The 27228-nt window shown below is 40.7% G+C and overlaps 1 protein-coding gene and 1 long non-coding RNA gene across 2 annotated transcripts in view; one reads left to right on the forward strand and one right to left on the reverse strand.

The window, feature by feature from the left end:
- The window catches only part of Mib1 (mind bomb 1), a 355896-nt gene that overhangs the window by 10950 nt on the left and 317718 nt on the right, over nucleotides 1-27228 (forward strand). The window lies entirely within an intron of this gene.
- LOC139808705 (uncharacterized) lies at nucleotides 1638-10759 on the reverse strand. Its single transcript, XR_011730928.1, has 3 exons — nucleotides 10279-10759; nucleotides 2288-2718; nucleotides 1638-2176 (listed from the first exon to the last, which is right to left on the reverse strand). It is a non-coding gene; the product is annotated as an uncharacterized lncRNA (long non-coding RNA).

Here is a 27228-nt window from a genome sequence, read left to right on the forward strand (position 1 = left end):
TGTATGCGTACCAATATGACGCATAAAATGTAAACACGGGGAAAGTTTTTAAGGGCTCTCTCGTTCAATGTTGAGGAAGTTTATTTGCCTTTTATGTGCCTTCGGAGTCTCGTTGTTCGGGCTCTTGCGCTACACAGTAACAAATTGTCTCGGTATAAGTATACATTCTTATGTATGATGAAAAGATGGATAATAGCGGCACTTGAGATTGATAGTATTGTAGGTACTTGACCTCTCGATTTGTTTTTGCATCTAATTCTGTAAATACGCCTTGATATTTTATTCGCCTGTGTGAGAATATATTTAATTTCTTTTATTTCTAATAATTGCAAAAATACATTTCTATATTATCGTTCCTTTGCAAAGTTTTAAAATGAAACGTACATCGGCATCATTAAAAGTCTCGAGATTATAGTTTCGTTCTGTTTTTTATGCGGCCTTTTTGCACCCGCTACACTCGTGCAACGTTTCATCGAGATTTTTATAGCTCTCTTGAAAATATTTCACGTACTAAATCCTTGAGATAATAATCTGCTCGTTTTTGAGAAGTATTCTTACATTACAGCGGGATAAAAATTCATGCCCGACGAAACTCTTAAACTAACTTGCAACTTTGAATATCGTTACGTCACATTGGAGTTGGCAAACGGGGAAGATGCACTATCCCTAAGGAGATGGCATAAAATTGTCATGTATGTCGAGACACCACCTCGCGATCGTTTTGCCACTTCGTAGCCCAGAACAACTGCTAAACACTTAAGAAGTTTACGTAGACTAGTAACATACGAAATAGCGTCTTGTTTGTTAAATTCGCGACTCACGTGCCTTGTAGCACGTGCTGTAATTTAATGTCTTATTCTGAAATGCCATTGCTTTAATCATATCTTATTACGCAGTTCCTTGACGAATTTATGTAACTGGATTTTAATGACAATAATACAATCAAAATATTGGAAGTAATTTTCTGTTACAGAGACTTATGTATGTGATCAATAATTTTTAAGGGTATTTAAATATATGGAGCATTGTTCTTAATTATTTTTTAAGAACATGTGACATATTTTATTTTTTAATTGTTTTTTTCTATTACGTTCGCTGTGTTTCGACTTTCTTTTTATTGTAAGTAAACAAGAGAGAAAATTCAATGGAATGCACTAAAGCGAAATAAGAGCGCGCGGTTTTATGAAGAAACGAACATTCGGAAATATGCATTAGCTTATTGTGACGGCTAAAGTCATCGGAGGGGTAAAAGCGAAATTTATATATCTATCTCTCTTGTTTTTCATGGTGAAACTCGGGGATTAAACTAACCCCGCCGGCTTCTTTCTACATCGACTTCGCGCCGCTCGCTCTCATCTCCGATCCGGCGTCGTCTACTCTTAATAGGCCATATTATCTCTCATCCGGAAAGCTCGGGTAATTTTAAAAGTTTCCCTCGTATCGGCCCCATAGTGATGCTCCTGGCGCTTTCCCGGGGAACGACAGATAAAAGCGTAGTGAGGGTGGACGAAGAAACGTGGCATTGTGTATGCAGAAAAAAAGAATGCTTTAAAAGAAGAGAGATACTCATATAGATTTTTAGTGTATTAAAACAATTTTATTAATTTTTATTAATTTTTATTAATTTTTATTGCGCGATAGTCAGACGAATTCAGTGTGTTAAATAACTTACAATTAGATTAATGCACGCCAACTGGCATCCAGATATATTTAGCGATAAAAGTTTGTATGAGACAAGCATTAGTAATTTTATCGCATTTGTACTTGTTGAATTCTCTATCGGAGAGATGTACCGGGCACACTCAAGATAAATCGTCGTCTATATTCTCTTTGTCGAGTAATTACATCTGCTCTGACTTGTGGCATGCTGCGCAGTGATACGCTAATGTTACGTAACCAGCAAGAAAGACTACTGTCCTATTTGTCTGTACGACGTATCCCATGTTGGCGACGGTCCTTCTTCGTCTTGAATTCGCCGGAGGCTACCTCACAAAAAGCAAGAGATTCGTAGACGGTGTGTGTAAAGAGAAAAACAGCGTGTACGTTGATACACGTAGCGTGGAGCGAGATAGGTCAAAGATCCGAGGAAGATGCGGCTGAGACGTAGACGAACGTTGTAGGTAGCTACCAGGTAGCACATCTTCCCGCTTGCACAGCTTGAACTACGTGCGCAAATCTACAAACGAGTAGACGTATACAAACCAGAGCATACGCTCACGCACCGAGCTGACGCTATTCCGCCGGCAATGCTTCTGCATTATAATGTTTGCGCCCTTGTTTATTTTACCTTGTTTATGCTGTTGTGGTCCGTAGAGGAGTGCCTGGCATTATTTTGCACGAGAGATAACTAATATTACTCCCTTGCTCTCCTTTTCTCTCTTTCTTCTCGACATCAATCTTCTTAATACTCTTTCGCTGCGCTATCTAACTTTTCGTTATTCCTCTTCGTTAGATGTCTCTCTCCATTTCGCAGATACAAACCGGTGTATACGTATACAATGCTGCAAAAAAAATATTGATTAGAATTTTTGCAATTATAATAGGTAGCAATTTTAGAAGAATCTACTGAGTAGACTTTGTCGAAGCTGAAAAGCTACTTTCCTCTCTAAGTATAAGACGACATTCTTCTCGGTGAAAATTTAAAATTCCCGTTGATCCGTCGGGAAATTCCTTTCCTTCCCGTGAGGTATGTTGCTTCCTTCGTCGCGTTCATCGTGCCTCAGTGAAATGAGAAAGAAGAAACATTTTGAAATGCATTGAACGTCACGTACGAAGACAAATGTTACATTGTTAAGTCTGTTCCAAGTCAATGTCGGCAAATCAACAGTTTTTCCGTCATATTTTATCGGGACAAAATTTCGATTCATAAATTTTCCACGTGATATAATATACATAGAATGACTCACATTAAAAGCACAAAAAGATACATAAATTGTATTTGTTTCACATCGCGGATGCGCATCATGGTAAAGGACACACGATTACATTTACAAACGTGAAAATGATAGCACGATAATTTTTGTTTCTCCAAATGCGTTGTCGCCATAACTCAACGATGCGGGATACGATCGTGTATCCAGTGCGCCATTAGTTCCCGAGTGTCTAAACACTTTGGGACACAGTGGTAAATGGCAGACGGTAGTATAGCGCAATGGATCGTTTAACTAGGGTTTATCGGTAAGTAAGCAAGATCCACATTAATATTTCATTCACTAATGCGCGACGTTAGTCGAGGTTCTCTCCGTTCTACCACATGTAATTTAGATTTATAGCAGTAATGTTATTTTCTTTCTAAGCAATCGGGAAAGCTTATAATCTTTTTTTCTAGTCGAAAGATTTTGGGATTTTAATAACATTCTAGTGATATTTAGAATATTTTTTATTTTGTTCTTGAAATTTATTATTTTGTCAAATATATTCTTTTTTTTATCGCTGTTTTTTTTAATTTATATGATAAATCGGTTAGAAAGTTTGCTAGGTCTGTCACGTAATTGTGAATTTATAGAGTATTCTTTATCGATCCCAGCGGCATCTTCGATTCTACCCCCTTTTCCGTATTAACGCAGTAATGTTCGTTCCAATCTTCTTTGGCGCAACCGACTTTTTCAGTCCGGCAGCACTTATTTAGCCGAGACTTAACGTGGATTAATGCGTCCCTTACGGGGACGATGCTCTGTATCCGTGGAATCCCCGCGTGGCCTTTTAGTTGACTTCCGTAGACGGTCGTGCACGCGACGACGTAAATTTTCGGAAGTTTCTCTCTCAGTTAAGATTTACCAGACCCATCGGATCACGTCGGCGTGTCTCCATAGTTGCCGCTCCGAACTTCTTCCGTATCATTTACAGAAGTATCGTTCAAACGGCGATTCGAATGTCGTCTTCTGACATGCATCATCCACCGGCCCCGTTGCCATCGCGGACGTATCTGCGAACTTTTGGTGACTTCCGTTAGAATTCTTTTTACGTAACTGCGTGCGAGGACTGACATAAATTCTCGGGCAAGTTTCTGCGCGTACATCCAGTAGCATCGGTGTTTTCGCAGGAACTTTTTTCTGGATTTTCTCGGTCCGTACGGACGAAACTGATGCGAGTTTCATTCGCAGGCCTGTCGACCGTTGTTCGAGACTCTTCAGGCACTCTTACCCTCGAATATCTTCTTTCGGGGTACGTTTCAGACTGAAACGTTGAGAAGGCGAGAAAAGTACGGGAGAAGTGGTCGTTGTTTGCCGGAAAATGGAACGTTTCGTTCTGAGTGAACTACGTAATAGTGTTCTAGCGTTTACAACTTCGCTCGCTATCTTGGTTTTTACTCTACCGTTTTACTGATTTTTTCCAGCATCGTAAGTCATGTGTATATCACATGCTTACTCTTTTTTATTAAACGTACGATTATTTAATCTGTTTTTCATGGTTTAAATTGGATGTCCGGAATGGAAAACTAAATATTATCGAAACGGTTATGTCACGAGTAAAATTGTTCAATAGTTGTTTGAGAATCGACCCTCAAAATGTTCTGCAACTTTAAATTTAATCGATATTAAATTTACGTAATTTTGCTAACAATCTTAATCCATTAGAAACGAGAGGTCATTTTATGTTCACACATACACATGCAGTATGCACACACACACATACATAGAGATAGAACGTACTTTTGCACCTGTACATTATCGCGTGCATTATCGTGAACCAATCTTCATTCTCTCTGTTACCGTTAAACCATCTGCGGAATTTTAACGTAATGTTACGATTAGAATTTACTACTGCCAATGAAGAATTTTGCTATGACGCAGATCGACGAAACGAATTGATTCCTGCGTATTTCTATTTGCATTTTTTCTTTTTCTTTACTTCTCTGTTTCTATATCTGTTTGTCGTAAGGACATTCGGATAAGGTATTCTTCGAATACAGTAGTGCACCCGTATCGGAAATGAAATGAGTAGGAAAATCGAGTGAATTGAATTTGAATTCACTTTTCGTTAAATTATTCGTATCGTCGCAGTCAAGTGATCAGTGCCGTAAAACTGAACCGGCTTTGTAAGTCATAAACAAAATTGAGGTTCATGGCTGCATCTAATGTCTTATACACATGAAAAATTGAGAGATTTTTTTAGCTTACATTTATTAGCGATATGAATTTATATAAGTAAGTTTTCAACATTCATACTGATTAGATTGAAGTTATGATATTGAATGATGTTATTAGTCGCTAAAGTTTTCGTAACAGGAACAGAGAAAGATAGCGGTAATATGGTATGCCAACTCTTATGGATGGTACCATATATCTTTGCTCGAATGATTAAGGAGTCACAATATCTGAGAAATTCTACTTGTAATATTCCGTATTTGACAAACAGGATAACTATATATTGTTGTCAAGAGACACGGTAGTGTCTCGCGTCAAGTACACGCGCAGCGCGAGACCGCCGTGACTCTTTTACGCACGAGTTGCATATTTATTAATCGAATACATTATTTTTAAGTGATGTTTTTTTAAGTAAGAATTTAATTGGTGTAATATAGGCTAACATACAAATTTTAGTAATCGTTTGACGAGAAGATTTAACAATAAAAATATTCTGTTAAATGTATGACCGTAATTATTTATCTAATAGTCTTAATTAAACTGAATTTTTTCTTCTTTTATTTTTTACAAGTTTTACGCAAACGCAATAAACGATTTTGTCTATTTTTACTTTTTGTTTTATTACTTTTCGTACATTACGTCTTACAATAGTCGAGGTTACACGAATAACGATTTAAGGATGTCTCCTGGTTACGCTTCTCATCCCCTGATTTCTGAAACAAGATAGTCTTCTCGAATTGTAGAAATCTGGCCATGTTCGGCCTTTTTTCCAGATATAACTCTGCCGTTGTGGATGGACGAGGAGACCGTTCCTTTTTCTCGTTTTTTTCCCCCGTAGTTCCTCCGCCGTGTCTTCTTCTTTTCGCCCCGTCTTTCCATCTCGGCGAAGAAACAGAGGGATGCGTTTATCTCTGATGAATTTATGCCTCTTTTTATAAGGACACGCCGCGTTTCCGTTCGCCGAAACCTCACTACACACTTATCCCGCGCCATCCTCCGACTAGTTGAAGTATCCGGGCTTCATTTCTTTATGCCAGACTATCGTTGTTTATTCGTGTTCCGTGAGGCGGATCGCGATTTCGAGATAAAGGCTCGGGAAGCCGGATAAAGCTGGTCCGCGGGATCAGGAAACTCCCTGTTTTTCAGCGGATTCTTAAAGGGGTGAATTTATTATGGGCGTCACTCTTGGCTCGGTCTTGGCCAGCTTGATACGTGATGTACGAGATTGCTTCCGCGAAAATTGCTTCCGGATATAGGAGCTCGGGATTTCGTAGCTAAAATGACGACCTATGTGGACTCCTTGATAAATTGACGTTAATAATCAACGTACCGAATGCAGAACGCGGATTTACGGATGGTTTTAAAATTAAGAATTAATATTCGTTTACAAGTTTCATCTTTGCATTAGTATGCGCAAGTAATTGTTACCGCGTCGAAAATTCTGCAAATGAGTTACCGCGTTATCGTTTTATCATTTCCTCAATTAAAACTCGTGGGTATGGTATTCTCACAGAGAGAGAGAGAGAGAGAGAGCTTTTATCGGGTCAGCCGTCGAATGGCTGCATAATATCTCGGAAATTTACATAATGCCGATAGCGGCTGCGAGCGAGCCTCTTCTTTTATATTACTGCATGCCTTTCTTCTAGCAAGCTGCCGTAAATGGAGCTGAAGTTTCGCGTGTCGCCAATTTAGGACTACGTCCCATTATCGATAGTTTGCAGTCTGTAATTAGTGGAAGCGTCGTTATCTTTGGTCCTGCCAGGCCGTTACGCCCTCTCGAAGACGAGGTCGGTACGGTGACTAACAGGAATTTTAGATTAAAGATGTCCCGTAGTCAAACTAGTTAATAAAAAGATTAATGCGCGCGTAGTAGCTGAAGGCAGACGCGGAGTTTATATTAGCTTTGCGAGAAATCAATTTTCTCGTGCCTCTTAAATATTTTCTTTTCGATCTATAAATATCTTCGTTAATTACTTGGAAATTGTTTAGTGTCTTGCAAGTTTCCGGACTTACTCATTCACTCAGCAAGTGCGTATTTAAATATTATCAAGGAAAGTAACCATTAAGATATTACGTTTTTTTTTTTAATAATCTTATATTTTATCTCCTTTTTCTTTATCTCTTGTTCCATTGCTTTATTAATTATTCACGTAGGTTCTTCTACAAGATTTTTTAACGGTGAAACTTTCCGTTTTTCTGCGGATGTTATCTCATGTCCATGATACGAGGCAAATAACATTTTCGGGTACACCCGGTCGGAAGTGTCGTTCAATCTACCCTCGGTTAGATCGAGCTTCTCTCGACTCCTCCGAAACAAAGGATGCGCTCAGCGGCTTAGTGTGTTTCGCGTCTTAAAGAAATACATCCGCGGATATATACGATTTCTATGAGAATGGTTAGCCTTCTCAAATGCAATTCGAGAGTATACGCTGCATCGTCAGCATTGCTTCGTTTTCCAGTCGATACGACCGCGGCCTGAAACGATGACGACGACGAAGACGACGGCGGGGACCAATAGCAGATGGCATTCCATTCGGTCAGTCACGTACCACGTCCAGTACGAGGTATTCTCGTTGATTCGGATCGTGGAAAGAGCCCGATTGGCGTTCAAGCGCAACCGTTACCGCGCTGTCGGAATTACGGTCTGAGAGCCGTTCCGGGGCTCCTGCCACACGTTCGTAACAATAATGGTAATGATATCAACCATGTGCCGCGGCGTATGGCGCGATGTCACGGGTCGCGACTCGCGACACCGTGTGGCGAATGTCTTTCGGATTAGGAGAATTGGATAATGTCAAGCGATCCGGCCTCATAAACGACTTCGAGCTGTATCTATATAATTTACAATTAGAGTAGCTTCGTAGCGTCAAGTATTCGACTGTGCGTTTGTGTGTGGCGTGATGTATGAATGTGTCGATATTATACTGCGAGAGAAATTTGATCGAATATCTTCCTCGGTTATCGCGACATAGCTCGGTGTGCAGCACAGCTCGATGATGTGCGCATATGCGTTTGATATTAAAAATTATTATTTCTCGTAATGGTATGCGGTGGTTCTCTTTCCACAGTGCAATTATCGGTTATCGACTAAGGGTCGAGTCGATTTGATCTCCGCGGTTAATTTCTACGCTTGTGCTCGGTGTATACGTATGCTTGCTCCATTTTTTCTTCTCTCGATAGAGCACAGCGCGTTATGGGCGCGTGCAAACATACTGGATGAAGATTGCACCTTCAGCTTCGTGTTCGAGTTTGCTCTCCGGGTCTGCACGAACACGTACATTCCTGACGAGTTTGCACTTGTTCAACAGCGGCCAAGAGTGATGCACAATTGCGCTATAGCGTCACCGGTAGAGTTTTCCTGCTAATTACGTCGAATGTTAGCCTAGTCCGGTAATGCACGCGTGCAAGCTCGAAATAATCTGCCAACTTTCCAACGTTGCTCGTTTGCATTCTACGATCCATTCATTCTGCACCGCAGCCGCGTTTGCTTTCGTCGTGGAAAATCGCGGATCGGTGGGTCGCTCAAAGTGAACTGTTGCGCGCTCCCAATTTGCAGTTACCGAGATTTAGGATTCCACGAGAGTCATGGGACGATGCCTGACGGTGTTGACGCATACGAGGATCGACGAATTTATTTCAGGCTAATTAAATCGCTGATTTTCCGGCAAGAGCACAGTGAAGTTAAACCGCAAAGTTAATCTCGTGAAAAATGTAGAAAAGGAACGTTGTTATTTCACACTTATGACAATTCACGTTATTTTATGTAATGCATATAATGATATATATATATTTTGTTGGGACGATTAACGCGTAATGTTTTAAGATATAATTATTTTGCATCACAAATTCGTATTTTTTTTTTAGAATAAATTAGACTGCAATTCAAATTCGCATTCTCGTTGAATCGATCGATTCCGCAAACGTAATGTTTCGAATCCAACGTGAAAATTATAATACGCCATGTGCGACGCGCATTTACGTTTCGCGAGGGAATTACTCTCAATTGTTATAGATAATTCTATTTGCTAGTTACATTGTCCGAGCAGTACTAATGAGATGGGCGAATCGAAATATGTTTCGGTAACAAATTGTACGCTCGCAGTAACCGTATTACGAAATTATCGCGAAGGTAAATCAGACGGCGTTGTATCGTACACTGTAAACGTGTCGTATCCAACGTCGTTTGCGTTTCGTTTGCACCCAGACTGACGCTGATTTAGAGGCGCGCGTCGTACCGTTGCGAAGTACTTCTCTTTATCTTAATACCGTAGCCGGTAATCCCCGTTGCGCGCACACCGATCTTCGGGCTCTCGTCCATTGTTGCGATCGAACAAATAGCTTCCTGATGCCACGCGATCCATTCAGCTTAGCCCAATTCGCTCGAATGGGCCCCGGAGTTCCTCTCGGCGCGGCGATACGAATGGGAATTGCTTACCGCATTCGCAGGAACGACGCCAGCGGTCGCATAGAGGCGCACGTTAAAATCGGGATGTAATTGTCGTCGAATTCAACCGCGTACATTCGCGTCGTCATTTGTTCATTCGTTAGAATCCCCGGTCTCTCCGGTGTCGCGCGCAATTTCCCGATCTCGGACGTGGCCGAACTACCGTTTCTCGTTCAACAGAATCATCGGACAAGCTGAATTTTCGCCTTTAAATTGAATCGGACACGCGCAGTAATCAAGCGAATTAAAGATGGAATTACAATTTTTCATATCTCGTCATTGTAAGATTTTATTCCAGTATTGAAATTAGTTGATTTTACTGAAATGATAATTACGAGAAAATATTCATATTTTAATTTATAATTAAAAATACAATCGATTTTTCGTTGATTCCGATTTTATTTTAAAGTAAATGAAAATTTTTCTTTCATTCGTACAAAACGTAGTATCAGCTGGTTACGAATTTATATCTTGATGTTTATCAAAGTAAAAATCTTTAAAAAGCATGATTTTAGTGATATTTTTGAGATCAAATTTAGAAGCGAAAGAGAGATTGAAGATAACTTTGCGATAGGGCAAAAAATACACATGTGTAAAATAGAGGAAAGATCTCTCGTGAAATGTAAGATAAAAAGAATCCAAAGAAGAGAAAGAGAGAGAGAAAGACTGGTCTCGAAGGCCCCAGTCACGTGGAGGTTTAATCCTGTGCAATAAACTGGCCCGTCACCCCGTGGACTGCTGGTATACCTGCGTCACTATCCGTTACGTCCGTCGTTCCATCAAGCAGAGCCACCGTTATCTTCTTCCACCTACTCCCGTCTCTACATCTCCTTGCACTTTGCACCCTGTTGCGACGAATCAGTAGATCCGTCGGTACCACGCATGTATCCTTCGGGTTCCTCGGATTACCTTCGCATTCCGATTGTTTCTCGCTAAAACAGACCACCGAGGTTTTGCTGTAATATTTATTTGATTATTTGATATCTTTAGAAACTCCAATTTTTATTTCTTATGAAAGATAGTTGAGCGGTGTAATTTGTATGAAGTTATTTTAGAACATCATTAACGGAATATAATTGTGAAAAGATGCTGTAAGAATTTTTTAGACGTGAATTTTTTCCACGTAAAGTTACGTTTCTTGCAGAATAATAGAACATCGAAGATCAAATAATACTTCTGTCAATATTCTATGTTTAAAATCTCATAAGTTTGAAAATAAATATCTGATTTTTCTTAATACAGAATATGTCTAAAAATCTTTTTAGACAGATTCTAGATCTTAAAAGTTGATGCAAAGACAGAGAGGGAAATACTAACAATATTTGAATTAACACTTGATGAGATTAACTTGCTTCTAGATAGATCCTAATTGGAATAAGATTAGCAGTACAATACTATCCAAATATAATTTCGCTAATTGCACGTTGAAAGCAGTTGTCACCATAGTGTAGCGTTACGAATCGCTAGAATTTAGCCTTGTAATGTTATAGCTTCGAGCTTCTGTAATGGCGTAACCCATTCTCCCTTGGATACAAGGCATGGTTTACTATTGCTTTGCTGCACATAGGATTATCGGGTTACATTAATAATGCGTAGCAGCATGAGCGAATTGCGGTTATGTAGAATTGATACGGATGCTTCACTTATCTTTTAATTTTTGTTACCATAACAGAATCATGCTTTTTATGTTTAACTCCATATGGAACAGTATAAAAGTAGCTTTTTCTAAATTCATAATGAAGGGATTAAAAGTCAGATTTTATCCAATTTCGAATTTTTTAATTACACTTGATTATCCTCTCTTTCGATTATCAAAAAACAGTAGTTCAACGGCTATAATTGTGATTAAATTTTATTAATATTTATTAATATAGTAAAACGGCGGTGCACTTTAAATTTCGATTCGTCTTGCGTATCGATTTACATGAACACTAGATTAAAATGATAAAAAATCATGTACATTGCATTATGTAATTCAATCACGGTCGGAAATAAATACCATCGAAAATTTTGCAATTTTGTGGAGGTGATTATTCCCTCAGTCGTCGCACCACCGGTGCAATATCGTTATCGAGATTATTGTATCTTAATAAACTACAGAAGTATCTTAGACAAGAAAGGGAGAGAGAAAGAATCGCTTCTTTTTTATTCTTTTTCCGCTCGTTTCGCCACTGTTACGCTGGCTCGTCTGCGACAGCGGTCGGCGAGTGCGCCGGGCGTATTTAATTCTCAAGAAAATGGTCTGATCGTTTGTCACGTCACCTGACATTTCCTAAGTCGCTAGAAATGTATCCGGCGAAAATAATGAAACCTCTATTTCATCTCTTTTTATTTCATTTCGCCTCGTCGCACCGGCTCGTCTCATTTGATCTATCATTGGGGTCCGAGATATTTTGGGAAACATGATAATCCTGTCCCCAATTAGGGTGACACAGATATGCATCAAAAGAATTAATCTTGATCTTCTCTTTATAAAATTAAAATAATCTGTTCTCGTATTTTTCTCCCTCATTTATTTTGAGATGGGATTGTATTTAATTATTGTATGTATTTAGTTAACACAGAGTGAGTTGTTTTTTAATAAAAATGTTGAGATACCAACAGTATAGAAATTATAGATAATAATCAAAGATAATTATATTATTCTGTAAATGAAGTTTATTTTATCATTTAAAGATGAATCTATGAAGCTTATCGTTTTTTAACTACAATATAAAAAAATTAATATTTTCTTTTGTTATTCTAACGTTTCTAACTTAGCGCGACAAATAATACAAGTTCGTATTTTTTTTCAGTTCTAACTTTGTTTGGCAAGTTTCTATTACATGCAATATATCAGATTATTGTTGTTTTGCAGAATAAAAATGCAATGTTCATATAACGAAACGCAAAACGGTGCTTTCGATAATTCTCCGCGGGCTCTTTATGTTTACGTGACGCATCATGCCGAGCAAATGTTAAATTTTACCGTATTTGTCGTCATTAAGCTATTACGTTCCAACACTGGAGTTTCGCGACTGGTAATGTTTTCTACTCGACATATATGAGGAAAAGTGGATATAAAATACCGGCTATTTACTCTACCGGAAATTTAATCTTCCCACTGCCTGCGCTTATGGTTAACAAATATTAAAACTCTTTTATCTGAAAATTCCATCAAGAATATTGCAGAGTTTTTATTGTTATACACATAAATTTATGGAAATACCTTTTTTCTTTTAATAAATGAATGTTGGTATACCAATCTGTAATTGTCCTCTATAAAGATAAAAAAGATTGAGACTAAACGTCGTAAAGTACATTACAAATAGCCGATTGCGACTTGATATCGCAGCTCGGACGTACGTGATTGCGAGTAGTGCACAAAGCGATACCATTCCGTTGGCATTCGATAGTTTCGTTTTGTCATCTGGTTTCCAAAAAGTTACCGACATTGTCGCTTTATCGCTGGTTTATGGACGCTTTTACGTCCGATATGCCGGAGATTGGTTCTTCGTCCTTATCGAGAGATAGTGGGACGAGGATAGACCGTCATAGAGATGCAGCGAACAGACTGCAGTCCTGCCGGAATCACTCGGCGATCCGATTTGGCAGTTTCGTGGGGAAATGGGAATTCCAATAACCGTCGTCTTACAATACTGACATACTGAGAGAAGTCACTCGGTCTTAATGCATCATAATTTTTAGATTTGTCAGTTTTTTCATCGAAGAACTTGCCCGTTTTCCGTGACCTCTTCTCTCCGCTTCTGGCCAATTGTAATTGTTAGAAAAGCATCCTCGCTTTCTTATGCGAAAGCAGATGCTCGCTCTTTTAGTTACGCAAAGCAAAAAGATAGTTATTGCTTCGTAGAGAAGAGTAAGAGCTTTGTTTTTCGGTTGGCACACGTATGTAATAGTGGATATAAGCAGTAATACCAGGATGAAGGGAAATGAGAGAGAACGCGAGAGCATATGGGAGCAAACGCGTTCTAAGCTAGACATCTTGGCATGAACGCGTTGCATACTTTTCGCGTTATAATATTTATAGTAATTTTACTCTCCAGTTTGCATTGTTCCGTAATGGGCAATATGCACTCTCCGAAATTAGTACATAGAACGCAAAAATATCTTGCCTTGCCGTACTCTTGGCTCGATATAATTTCCGTTTGCTCTTTGCCTTACCTCTTCTTTTTTTTTTCGCCTTGACTTTTCGTCGTGCTCCAACTTTCCCGACGTGACAATGCACCTGCTGACGGATAAATGTTTCACGCAATAGAGCTCTGTTGAAACTTTTATATTCCCGAAAACCATGTCACTCCCATTTTCATATTTTTCGCTCGAGTCAACGTGGACTACGTACCTTTTTTAGCACAATGTTAGATCGTGAATACGGCTTGCGTCTATTTTTAGAATTTGTGTGCTGTTTTTCGAAAGATTGAACGAATCCATTTACAGCTCTCTCTCTCTCTCAGAACGATTCAGTCCATTATTTTTCCTTAATAAGGTAATTCAGCGATCACTTTTCGAAAGCTCGACTGGACGAGACGAGGATAATCCTGACAGAGCAGGTTCTCAAGCATAAACAAAGCGATCCTGTCGCATCATTAGGGTGCTAGGTTTGAATAACGGTCGAACGGGGCCGTTTTACTGTCCGGTTCTAATTCGGTAACTCAATCTTTGTCAAGTAAATCAATTTGGGCGACGTTGGAGCCGCATCAGTTTACCGGCTCATTGCATCACCGGTCCCTTTTACCCTTTTGCTCGTTTACTCTTCCCTTTGGTCTGCTGTTGACCACCACCCAGCCAAAGCTGCCGGATTTTGCTGGCATTAGCGTTAGTCCTCATCTAATCAGAGACTTCGACAATCGCGGTTATACTGTAATTGTCCGAGTTTAACCTTCTCTTATTCTTTTCCGTACTTTTCAATTTTAATTAATTGCATAACGATGTAATACAATTAAAATATATTTTTATTTATAATTTTATAACATAATTATTTAATGTGTGCACAATTATTAGAAATTAATTACTTACTGACTTGACTTATTTGAACATGAAATTTACAATAAAATTAACATAAGTATTTTTGTTCTTTTAATTTTTTAAATTATTTATCAATTAATTTTTGTCATTTTGTGAGAAATTTTATTAATTTAACCTAATGAGTTAGTTTTACTGAAGTTTCTCTCAATATGTAAAGTTTGATTTTATCATAATAATGACGGCAGTCATTAATTTAGATAGCGAGAACGATCGTCACGGAAATAAAAGGTCCTGATGATGTAACGTTATTTACGCGTCGGTATCCTATCGTTTCTTCGTTCTTTTTATCAACCTGTTAGCTTCGCTCGAGATGAATCCATAAAGCACCTCTAGACAGAGGCTGCTGAGTGAAGCTGACGTGCGCGAAGGGTATTCTGGGTGATTTACGACGTTTAAAATTAACGGCGAGTCTCGCAAGGTAGGAGACGGTAGGAAACGACCATTTTCTGCTGTTGTCGGTACTTTTCTTGCTGCTCGAAATGTCACGCAGTTCCCGGCTCTCTAATTGAAAATAAGCGAGCCGAAAAACGTACATTTCTTTGTTTTCTATATAACTCGCTGCTAATTATGATTCGCGCGAGAGATAAAGAAAATGTTGCAATTTTGAAGCAATAACGTTTAATCTTGTTAGATTTTAGAAAAAAATCAAATAAAAAACATTATTTGAGCATGGAAACTTGCACTTGTTTAATGAAGGTGAAAGTATATTTAATTTTTTTTTAAGTATTACGTTAAACCAAGAAAAATGTATCTACATTGTTTTTAGAATTGATCTAGAATTCTGTATATGTAACTCGAGATTTTTCTTTTCTTTGTTTTTTCCTGCAAGATTACGATAATGTGTATACTGTGATAACTTGGGCATCGATGTCAATTTGATCGGCGATATATACGTTGTATGTGTAAGTTAATGTTATAGACAAGATATTGACGCGCGACACGCGGTTAAATGCAACCGTATCGTCGTACACGCGCCGGAAAGAGGATAAAAGAAATAGGGGATGATCGATGGGCGAGGTGCGATCGCAGTGAGCGTACCATGTGGGGTTAACGAAACGAGAGTAACCCCCGGGCAATTACACCAGTTAACTCGAGCAAAAGCGTTAGCCCAATAAGCCCGTTGATTGTCTCGAGTTATCCCGGACTACTCCCGCAGGGGACGGGTTTATCAATTTTTATGACCTGGCCGTGGAGGCAGTAATATCTGGCAACCTGATACAGTTGTGTAATAGGACCGCCAATGACCGGAACCCCGCCTCGTTTTGTCGAACCAGTATTCAGGAGCGAATAATACAGTATACTTCCAACGAAACGTTTCCTAGGCCATAATAGGCGCTCACGCCTCACCATTTACATTCTTCGCATCAATTTCTGCGATGCTTTAGTTACATGTCATTGTTTGCGTGGTAAAGGCTGTTATTCTTCGAAGTAGCGAGAAGTCGAGATGTCGAATATCACGTTGCTGTGTAACAATCTAACCACCGTAGTATGCAGTTATATGATTTTTTGATATGACGAGGAAAAGAGATATTTTTTAAATTCATTAGGGTTTTTTGATATGATGAAAAAAGAGATTTTTAAAATTTATTAGGGGGACACTACAATAATGATTTCATACCTTTTCTTCTTTTTCTGAATTAAAAAGAGATTTTTTAAATTTATTAGGGAGACATTACAATAATGATTTTTACTTTTTTTTTCTTTTCTGAATTAAGCGTCTCCCATGTAGACGCATAAAATGGTAACGATCATGCCTCCTCAGTAGAGCGGGACGCATTGTGTACCAGGGCGATCCAAGCGAGCGTTACTCTCGCGCACCATAAATTACGGCGTCCGAGCACGTACAGAGGCGTTTCAGAAATTATTCAACTGTCTCCGCGGGATTGCCGGGCAAAAATACAAAGGCATGATTTATATTCGATCGTGCTTCTTATGCATTGAATGTTCGCGATGCCGGGCACGTGCGGCTAAAGAAATGGAAAGAGCGCATAGAACGTGTTCGCGTCTTCTCGTTTCTCGACCTCACTTCCTATTACAGCGATTTCCAATATTTGACCGAGCTTATGCCTAAACATGGAGCAATGACCGCGTTGCTAAACGTCACCAAGCGAATCTCTTATGTCGAATTTTTAACGTATCGATGACCAATCGAATAGGCGTGATCTATAGGATTAAAGAGATTAAAAAACAAGTGACATAGCGTTGCGAAACGAAGATCAGAACGTCTTCGTCCACGCCTTCTCGATGTAGAGAGTATCTGAGAGTAGACGGAAGAAAATAGGAGAGAATCCGAAAGGCGGAAGATGCGGAATAGGACGAGACAGAAGTGGAGAAACATCCATCGCGCTTGCGGAGTGGCGTTACGGAGGCAGAAGTGGCTACGTAACTTATACTCTGATTTGTTACACTTTATGCATCGTAATGTTCGCTACTCCATAAAATGTTCAGCGCGCGGAAAGACAACCACGGCATGGATCCTCGTCTGTATCGCGAGTTTTCGCGGAAAGGGTCTCATTATTTACTTAAGGTGCACGACTTGCCTTTTACTCGCTTTTCGTCGGCCATATCTACGAAGAAAGAGAGTGTCGGGTAACGTCGATGTCGAAGAATGTAGACAAATTACAAACGTAAAATATTGATTAGATTTTATAGACACGAATTTATCTTCAGTAAGGACTGTAAGTAAAACTAGATTGTTACGGGCTATTTAGGATATCAATAAATTTTGGTATTCGACTAAAATTAGTCGAATTTATTCTTGATTAAGAAACGAATAACTGAAAAAAATATTTAGTTAACTAATAAAAAAAAACTAATATTATTGGATTGGCATTTTTTCTCAGTGTACGGCTTTTAGATATCTTGGTACGATAAATTTTTTTTACATTTATATTTTTTACAATAAATATTTTATTAATTGAATAAAGCATATCTATTTTAAATACATATATTTAAAATTAATATTTTATTAATAAATAAAAATATAAATTTAAATAAATAAAAAAATAAATAAATATATATTAGGAGGCTCCTAATAAATATTTTTTTGGATTTTTTCTCAATGTATATATGGGAAATATAAAATGCAATCAAAGCTTAGGAGACAATGGATGAAATCGGAAAATAAGCGAAAATCTAAAAAATTATGGTATACTTTATTTGAAAATATGTATATTATACAGATAAATTTGTTATTCTTCACAGAGAAATGGAATTTGCTGCTGGTTTATAATAATAAATTGGCATAGGAAAAAAAGGATTAATTAGAAATTTGTGGAATTAAATTTTAATAATTGTACAATCCATTTCGGAAAAATATTTGTGATTCACGAGGCACGACGAAAATCCGCAGAATTGGAGAAATTTCCATCATCACATCAACTGACCTATTTTTTTTTTTTTTGAGAGCCTGTCGAATATTTTCGTTGTTAAAATGGACATCACCGCGTGCGTTGGCCATAATACTCCTGCGTGTTATGCGAGCAATTCGCACGATCTACATCGTCGTTTCAGCTCGTAAAATCAATTCGGCCTTTATCGACGGATTAGAGTATCTCCCCTGATTCGAGAGCGATAGTAACGCTCGGGTGGACAAGCGGTGTCACCGTGTAAACCATACAAATCGCACGCCCGTATAACAATTCACGGTCCAACGCCTCCTCTCTGGTTGCACGCTTTACCCGGCTCGATTTTTGACACGAAAACATTATAGGCGTTGTGCTCATCGGAGCGTTTATCGACAAGAGAGGTCGATCTCTTGCTCGCCTTTGAAGCTGACGCGCGGTGGCTCAACAGTCGTACTGGCAGTAATGAGCGACCTTTCTAAACATTTCATTACGAGTAAAAAACATGATGTAGATGATTCACGCCGAACATATGTGAATATTTGGATGAAAGATCTTGAACATTATTTTTAATTGGTTGCTATAATATCGTTTTTTGTCACAATTTGAATTTTGTAATCTATTTTGCAAAATGAATACGAATTGCATACGAATAGTATAAATAAAGCGATGAAAAAGCATCGGTCAATCTAGACCTGACCACAGGGAAACTCTTTTCCTGGTGTTTTAATAATTCCAATAATCGAGCCGGTAGAATAGTTAGGCAAACCGCAGTTTTCGCGATACGCGGTCGGTTGGCGGTCGCGATTCACTTTCTATTATTTTCTCGATGGCGCAGCGGGAGATTAATGTAGGTTGAACACCGGTGCGGAGAGCGTGCCTGCACTACTAAACCATAGTCGTAGGTAGCTCTCGGCAGCTAGTGGCAGTCGGGACTAGCAGCTATAGACTCGTCTAGTTGGTAGCTGCGGCGCGTCTCGCTCGTTATAACCACAGACTTGCTACTGGTCGAGGGAGGGTGGGTGGATGGAAATACAGGGGTTGGAGAAGCCAACTGGAGAGATGTATATAAGTCCTACATGCGAGGAATAAACATTGCATGCTGGTAGCGTCCACGCCCCACGTCCAGGGCGCCTGTAATATGTCGGTTAGGTCAAGCGGATTCTGTCGTGCGAACGAAACGGTGGCTATGCTCCGACTGTATATAACCACAAGGTGTGACGAAGTTGAACTGATTTCAGAATGGTCAAAGGTGTGACTAATTATTTCCACAGTTATATACACGGGCGAGAACACGCGGGAATATCGATTTGCAGAAACACAACCATCAAGCCGTTACAAATTCTTTCCACAATATTGTTGACTTTATAAGAAGATAGTTGAAAATTTATATTTTTTAGTTTATCTTATACTCACGGCAACGATAGATTTCTTGATGTCGAGACCTTTATCGCGTTGCATATATAGGCGTACCGTCATCGAATCTTACGCGCCGAAACTGCCGACGTGATAGAAGATCGGTAGAAATCTTCTGTGCTATAAAGCACGGAAGCTTCGAGATATTCGTCGAACTAGCGCTCGTTACAGCCTGACGCCTCGTCGTTGGCGGCGGCGGAGACGACGGTGAGGTGGTGAGTGGATTTAAACGTTCACACTAGATTACGCAAATGGGACGATAATGCGGCGAATCATTTCCGCGCGGAACCATCGAATAACTCGATCCACCTTCCACGATAGGTTTTTTACCCCTCCCTACTGAATGTTCTCTCTCTCTCTCTCTCTCTCTCTCTCTCTCTCTCTCTCTCTCTCTCTCTTCCTCCCTCTCTTCCCGTTTCAACCTGAGTCTTTCGACAGGGATCCTCTCGATGTCGTACGGTGTTACTTACCGACTTGCATGGAAACGACTTGCCCGGGTCGCTTCAGAATTCCATGCAAATGGTAACGGCCTCGCCGTTCCTAGACCGTCCGAGACCATTTGGCCGGCATAACGCACGGCCGGGACAACTTTACGGTGTCTAACATCGGGGAAATGCAGCTGTTTTTATTTTGCGAAATATTCTTGGCACAGATGCGCTTTCGTGGCGATAAAGAACGATAATTCCAGTTCGTGAACCAATATGATACATCTACATTATATCTCGAGATGAAACCATACATTATCCTTTGAACATTCTAATGATTTTATATGACGTTTCGCAGACGAAAGTTTATTTCGATGTATGCGTTTTAATAACTCTGCATACGTTTAGAGAAGTATCTTTCAAAGCGCAACATCCAGCGTAACGCCTTTTTGAAATCCGTCGAACCGCATGATATGGAGTAGGGTTACGAAGTTCGGGCGCACATGCTGCTATCATGTTCCGCGCAGAAAGCAGTTACGTTAAAGCGTAGGAGGTGGGTGCAACCTACAGAATTACGTATGCAACTAGGTGCGCTCACCAAAACGACTTACCTGAAATTTAATGCGCCAGGTTATCTTTTGGAAACTCCAATTTCTATGGATTGCCTTTACGATCTTCTTCATGACCGCAAACTGGATAGATAATCGAAGTGATTAACGTTACAAGCATATAAACGGTATCATTACGACACAGAATTTCTTAGAATTATTACTTGCAATTAATATATATATATTCGCGATGGTGGCATATACGATTCATTTTAGTTTTTCATTTTATATCATTCGCGCTTGAATGAGCTTAGCTTTTAGAAATATGGAGGGACGACGAATGTGCCTTCGATCACGTAAAGACGTTACTTTGATCGAAGGAATGGCCGTCGACTTTACGGAGAAAGCCAACAAGGCATTTTTCGCGGGAGAGCACTATTTCATGCAGATGGAAGACTCTCCGGAGGATGATTTATTCGTTGCACGTAGGAAATACCGAGGGAAATGGAACTTATACAAGCCGAACGACGGAACGTATCGTGAATGTTCTTCGGCATATTTTTTTTACGATAGATTTGTCAGGGGATATAGTTGGTTATATTCGGCGGTTCCAATTCTGTCATGCAAATTGATAAATATTTTAAATTCAAATTCTTTATCGGCTTATTTTTATCTCGACTGTAACAATAGATTAAATTCTACAATAAATATGTTAAATTCCCAGCTTTAATGGTGCTTTTTCGTTTTTTTTTTCATAAAATAATATATTTTTAGAGACTCGCCGCAGAGAACAAAGAACAAATTTTCCTAGTTATTCAGCATCAACGAAACGTAGAATATTCCTCGTCTTCTATCCTTATATGATACATTGTCAGTTTCAGTTACGGTTGTAGAACGATGAGATATTCTCACGATGCATATAAGTCAGAGAGACTGCAAGGATGATAAATCCCACACGTGCCTTTAGGTTGGCCGTGTTATTGCTGCCGAGTACGGGGCGAGATGAATCCGGGGATGACGATGGTCTCGCGTGTCTTGTAATTCCGTACATTCGCGATCGCCCTTCTTCGTCGCCGTCCTCTTGGACCCTTCACCCTCACTTCGTCCCTTTTCGGTAGATCTCTCTTGGCTGCCGGATATGTCGGCTATCCTGATATTCGTCCCGTGACACTCAAACGCCCCGAGTACCGTCGTCGGAACATATACAGCTCACGTACCGGTTTAATATAGGCACGACGGTAACACTGGGACTGTTCCATTTCGCGCACAGTACGCGCCGCCGCATACATGCGTTTGTCAAGTGGTAGGAAGGCGCCGATGTGTCCTCGAGAAGAGCGACCAAAGGACCTCGCCAAGACTCTCGCCATTATTATCGTCGAGCATTTCGACGACCCGCCACGTACGTGCCTCCGTTCATGCGACAAGTATTTGACAGGTGTCAACGGTCCAGGCATGCGAGAAGCACCGAAAGTAAAATCGACACGGTTGAAACATGGAATTTCTTTACGCAGCACGCTTGCGGTTACCGTTGAGCTCCGAATTCTTTAGCGACACTAAAGACTGTCGCGTGTCACGTATGCTTATACGAGTTTAGTAATTTGCATAACGCGACACGCTCACGCGCCGACGACAGATCCGCGGTTTTTGAGGCAATAGTTGAGGCAGTGTCATGTACCGGGACTGTAAATCAGACACTGCCGACGTGACCCTCGCTTCGCGGCTCACGGGAACGGAACGCTGCATTGACAGCCATAAACATGTCACCGTGGAACATCTCTGGTGCGGGCTCTGATGTATTGCGTATTATTTTGGTTATTGGCATCCGCGAAGGGACACTCGGCCCAAGTATGATTTCCCAAATGGACTCGCTCGCGAAATGTGACGATTTATGAAATGTTCACGTGGAATTAATTAGTTGTTGCATTATTGTACTCATTTTTAACCTTATATGAATGCCAGTGTTAACAACGAGAAAGGAATGATAGTTTAGTTTTGCATTTGGTCAGGAAGCAGATAATTAATTGTTAATTAGATCGTAAACATCTTTCCAGCCGTGAAAATTTGTCGGTAAGCGGTTTGCGTGAATCCGGCAGATTACTTTTGAGCAATGGTCGGTTGGGCATCTACATCCCGCGGCGATTATAACACCCGTGGAATTAAGCAGTATAAAATATTCATGGGTAACCTTTATGAGCGGGGGCTATGCGCGAGCGTATATTATTTTATTACCTAGTGGACGTTGCATAATGTTCACGCAGCACGTAGGCGGGGACGCGGGGTCGATTGTTACGATGTCCTCTATTGTTTTATATATATTATAATTTGTCACCGCGCTGTCCAACCGTCCAAAGCATCGCCCATCCTACCGACCTAGCCGGCTCGGCATTTTGCCAGATATAATTCGACTTTTCAGTAGAGATTCACGCGTGTTTGCGCGCCGCTATAACGTTATATTCGTTCGAAATCTAATTCCGTGATAACAAATCAACTTAATCGGAAACGTGGTATTAAATGGCCGAGATAGATGAACACAGACCGTTGAATTGCAATAAATTTAGATACGTTTGGAATATTGATCACTGTGCAAATGTAATTGCACTGTGCGTTATTCAATATCATTTATTATTAATGGATCAATTGCGGATATGAATTATTGTACCGTGCATGCGAGGATTTGTCTCGCTCGAAATTATGTTATTCCGAACATGCGCTACGCGCGTTATAAGTAACCAATTTTAAACTTCAATTAATTGTGATTACCGTAGAATGGTGTTGTGTTCCAGAAATGTTCTTTTTGTCTCCCGAATACAAATATTGCTATATACGCTACAATATTTCCGTCAGCCGGATCTGCCGGATAGCTGCCGCGCCGGAACTCCGATTCCGATTTCCGCAATATTTGGACACATAAATTACAATTTGTACGTAATGAGATAAATAATTTGGTCAGCTGTTGTACGACGAATCGATATCGGTGACGATATCGGTTTCTTTTTGCCTCGCAGATCGTCAAGTATCGGTCGGATGTGGCGACGCATAAAAGCTCGACGCAGAGAACTGCTACGCGGCGAGAGGGTGATCGAAACTAGAGAACCTTTATAGGGGGGGGGGGGATGAGAAAAGACGACGCGCGCGCAGCTCGTGTAGAAGTTTACGTGTGCGTATAAGGAGGTGGAATTGTGTGCGAGTGGGTCCAGTTAGGTGCTATTTTACGGGCAGTAACTGCCGCCATAAACATAGCAAACACAGCCAGGGCAGGCCACGCTTTTGGCCCCATGGTCTCAATCGGTACAGCACACACTCTCCTCATACCTCTCTCGCCACCTTTTTCCAATTTTATTTTATCCTCACCAGCAAGAATGTCTAATCGCTACATTCGCCCGTCCGTCCGCCCGCTCGTCTCTTCGTCACCGACCGATCGGTCGGGAGATCGCTGCACCTGGGGGTGAGTTTGAAATGAACTCTCGACCCCTTTCGGACTGTCCCATCAGAGAGGATTAGATTTTATGGGTCGTTAGTCGGAATGAGACTGTCTATAATCGCCGAGAACTTAGAAATAGAGCGTGGCTGATTTTCGAGGCCATTAGTGTTTAACTGGCCGCCATTCAGTACGTTGTGTTCTTACGTGAATTTATCTTCTCTTTTGCAAAGATTTTTTCAGATTTTCCAATTACGCGATTAAACACTGCTATCGTGTTATGGAAGCTAAGAATTTAAGGTATAGAATTTTATCACTTTTGTTGGTCGATAGCGGTAACAATATTCACATATTCACAGGGTTATAACCTTTGAGATATTACGGTGCTAGAATTCGTAATATAAAAAGCATTAGGGTTAAGGTACCTTTTTACAGTTCTGGAAACGAGGTCAATTGCATCCAGACTTAAGCTTTGTTCGTACGTGACGCAAACGTTTTCAGCGTTCTCCAAGATACGATAGGTTACTCCGGGAGTAATTCTGGCTGTGTGACCCGCCGCGTCGCCCTCTTGCCCGTCGAGTTATCTCTGCAGTATCTGCCGCATAAATCAGGAGCCGTGGATTACGAAGCTAAGACCGCGGAAGTAACGGGATTAACGTGCATCGCCGGTTAAGGGCGGGCGCGGGCGCGTTGCGCTTCGTGGTGTGGCGTAAACTCCATAATTAGAAGGATGAAACGCGGCTGCGTTACGTGTCTATGAGCTATCACTTACCCGCTTGTCCGAATTATGTGTATCCGCTTGAAATTTTCCGCGAGCCATTATTCGCCAGTGATTATTTGTGTAATCCGAACATCGCAAAGGCATCTGTAGCCCTGTGGCTCGTAGATGAGAAGCGTATAGATGAGAAGTACCAGGGGCGATCTATCCCTTCAGCACTGAGACGAGTTTGTTTCCTTACGTAAGAACCGTATCGCGCGACCTGGTTTTCGTTGTTATAGTACCATGTCTCCGGAGTCGCGCGATACTCTGTTGGTTCTTGCCATTAGACCGAACTAGCGGTCTATTCTCGTAAACACCAACCCGCGTTTCTTATCCCGATTCTCTCGACTTTCTAAAGTAATTTTGGAATTAGCTGCCGAAACTGTAGATTGCGAGGAAGCTCATTCTACTTTGAACGGCGGAGTTTGCAAACATATAAACTTAGTTGTCAAGGTGTTACTTCAGCTCGCCCACTTTCGGCTGATGAGAAGTTTCTGTCGCGAGAGCAATGCAATTTTCGAAAAAGAAGCAACGATCGGTAGTATTTTCTTAGGGGCTAATGTAATTAAAATTTACGACAAACAACGATCGGGTCTCGACAGCGAGAATAAAGACTTAACGGCGATGTTTCATCGATTATTCCGTAGTCCGTACTCCGCTATCGAAACAAACTAGACACTTATATTTATGTCATGGTTATATATCGACGATAGAAGCATTGCGGGAAGATATAGAGCACAACAGGCGTGGTCGACGGTTAACAGTTGGGTCACGTTGTTCTTGCAGTCGCAAATACTTTAATCTCGTGCTCATCCTACCAGTCGCTTCGCGAGCTTTTCGTCCGCGCCGAGACTTCCTTTTCCTTCGTTCGCGTCGCGTGGTGAGAATGTCCTCGTCTAGCCGATGTCGGATAGACTCAAGGTAGAAACGAGCCGGTAAGCCTCGCTTCTTAGCCAGCTTGGAGAATAACGCGGCGCCCTCGGCGCTCGAAAATCCTTCTCGCGTGAGCATCGGGGTCTCGCGTGTATTGTTCGATCCCCGATGTATGACCAGAATTAGAGATTTACGCGAATTCGCCGGAATTTATGTACGTATTCGTGAAAATTGACGCTGAGTTAGAGCTCTAGTACCGCACGCTAGGCGGTGCGGTAAACTATAAGTTTCGACATTTATAGCAGAGCTGAAATTTATGTCGCGAGTCGAAATCGCGTCAGCGTACTTTATTAGCGCGACGAAAGTAATATATTTGAATAGGGGGTGGATCTAATCGTATAATTGTCGGGACTCGCGTCTCTTCCAGCTAGATGGTACATTCTCCATTATTCCGACGAAAAGTAAATTGCAATGGTTTGGACGGTTACCAAGAAACGGTACGAATGCGAGTTAGCGGCAGGGAAATAGATCTCGAATACGCGGCAACTGCACGAGCAACGTGTAAACCGGGGTTTCTGGTTTCAGCGGATTATTTACGATAGTTCGCCGTAACATTTTTCAGAAGTTTAATGTGGCGAAATATTCACGATTCAGCGCTCTCCCAAAAATTCGAATGGAAAGGTTCATGTTTGTGTTTTCAAAGTTCTGACATAAAATCTTCTTTATACTGTTGCGTAGCGATACATTAGTGCTTTGTTGCGAAAGTATTATAGATTATGATACATATAGAATATAATAACTGATTCAGAAATAAGTTGATCATAATATACAGATTTGTATTTATCTCAAATACAAATGTTTGTTTAGCTTTACTTGCTTACTCTAATGTGTATGTCATTTTTGTTTAATTTCTCGGATATTGACATCAATTTCAAATTAAATAAAACAGGTAAATATCATCTTAGAAAGAGCGAAGTAAACAACCAGAGGCAATGAAACTCCCGTGTCCGTTGTGCCGTTGATCTTTTCTTTTCACTCTATCTCTTCTGTCGTCCTTTACTCTCCTGCGCCACAAACGGACCACTTCTATTTCTCCGGTCCAGGTCGGTCACCGTTTTCCAAGACCCCTCCACTCTTGACGCTCGAGAGAATAATTTAGAGAGCACTTTGGTGGTGACGGCGACGGCGACGGCGACGGCGGCAACGGTGGCGGTGGCGGTGGCGGTGGCGACGACGACAACGACGACTCTACCCAACCAGCAACCCACTCCGACCGAAGATGTCTTTCCACTCGCTTTTCCACTTTCTTCCTTTTGCCGCGCCCGCTTTATGAATTGTCTGGTCCGAAGTTATGGCCCGCCCGGGAAACCGTAAACTACCGGCAGCGCCGTCGCGAATCAACCGGAGGTGGACTGCCGGTGACGTTCGCGGGACCCTTTCGCAGAGAATCTTCGACAGACTTCCGGTTGCTAGCGTCGGTTGCACTTTGCTAGCGTCGGTTGCACTATCAGCGGTATCGCCGTCTTTCTTAGCGAGGGTTACCTCGACTTAGAATCGAGTGATCGTCAAATGTTCTTCGACTTATGGACAATCCCGACCTCTTTCTCTCGTTTAAAATAATCATTTAAAATAATCGCTCCGACATTTGTTTGCGCGTTTCCTACAATATATGACAAATGCGATTTATACACAGTATCATATTAATCCGGATTATATAGACGAGAGAAAAAATACATTAACCACATGCAATATAACGCGCAATGCGTAAGCGTCGCGATCGATCATTGCGCAATTAAACGTAGTAGAGAGCGAAGCGAGATGACATCTGGACGTTGCAAGCTTTCTCTGATGGATGACAGTTCTTGCTGCTTTGGGCGACGCACCGATACTC

The sequence above is a fragment of the Temnothorax longispinosus genome, chromosome 2, assembly GCF_030848805.1.
Source record: "Temnothorax longispinosus isolate EJ_2023e chromosome 2, Tlon_JGU_v1, whole genome shotgun sequence".
Lineage (NCBI taxonomy): Eukaryota > Metazoa > Arthropoda > Insecta > Hymenoptera > Formicidae > Temnothorax > Temnothorax longispinosus.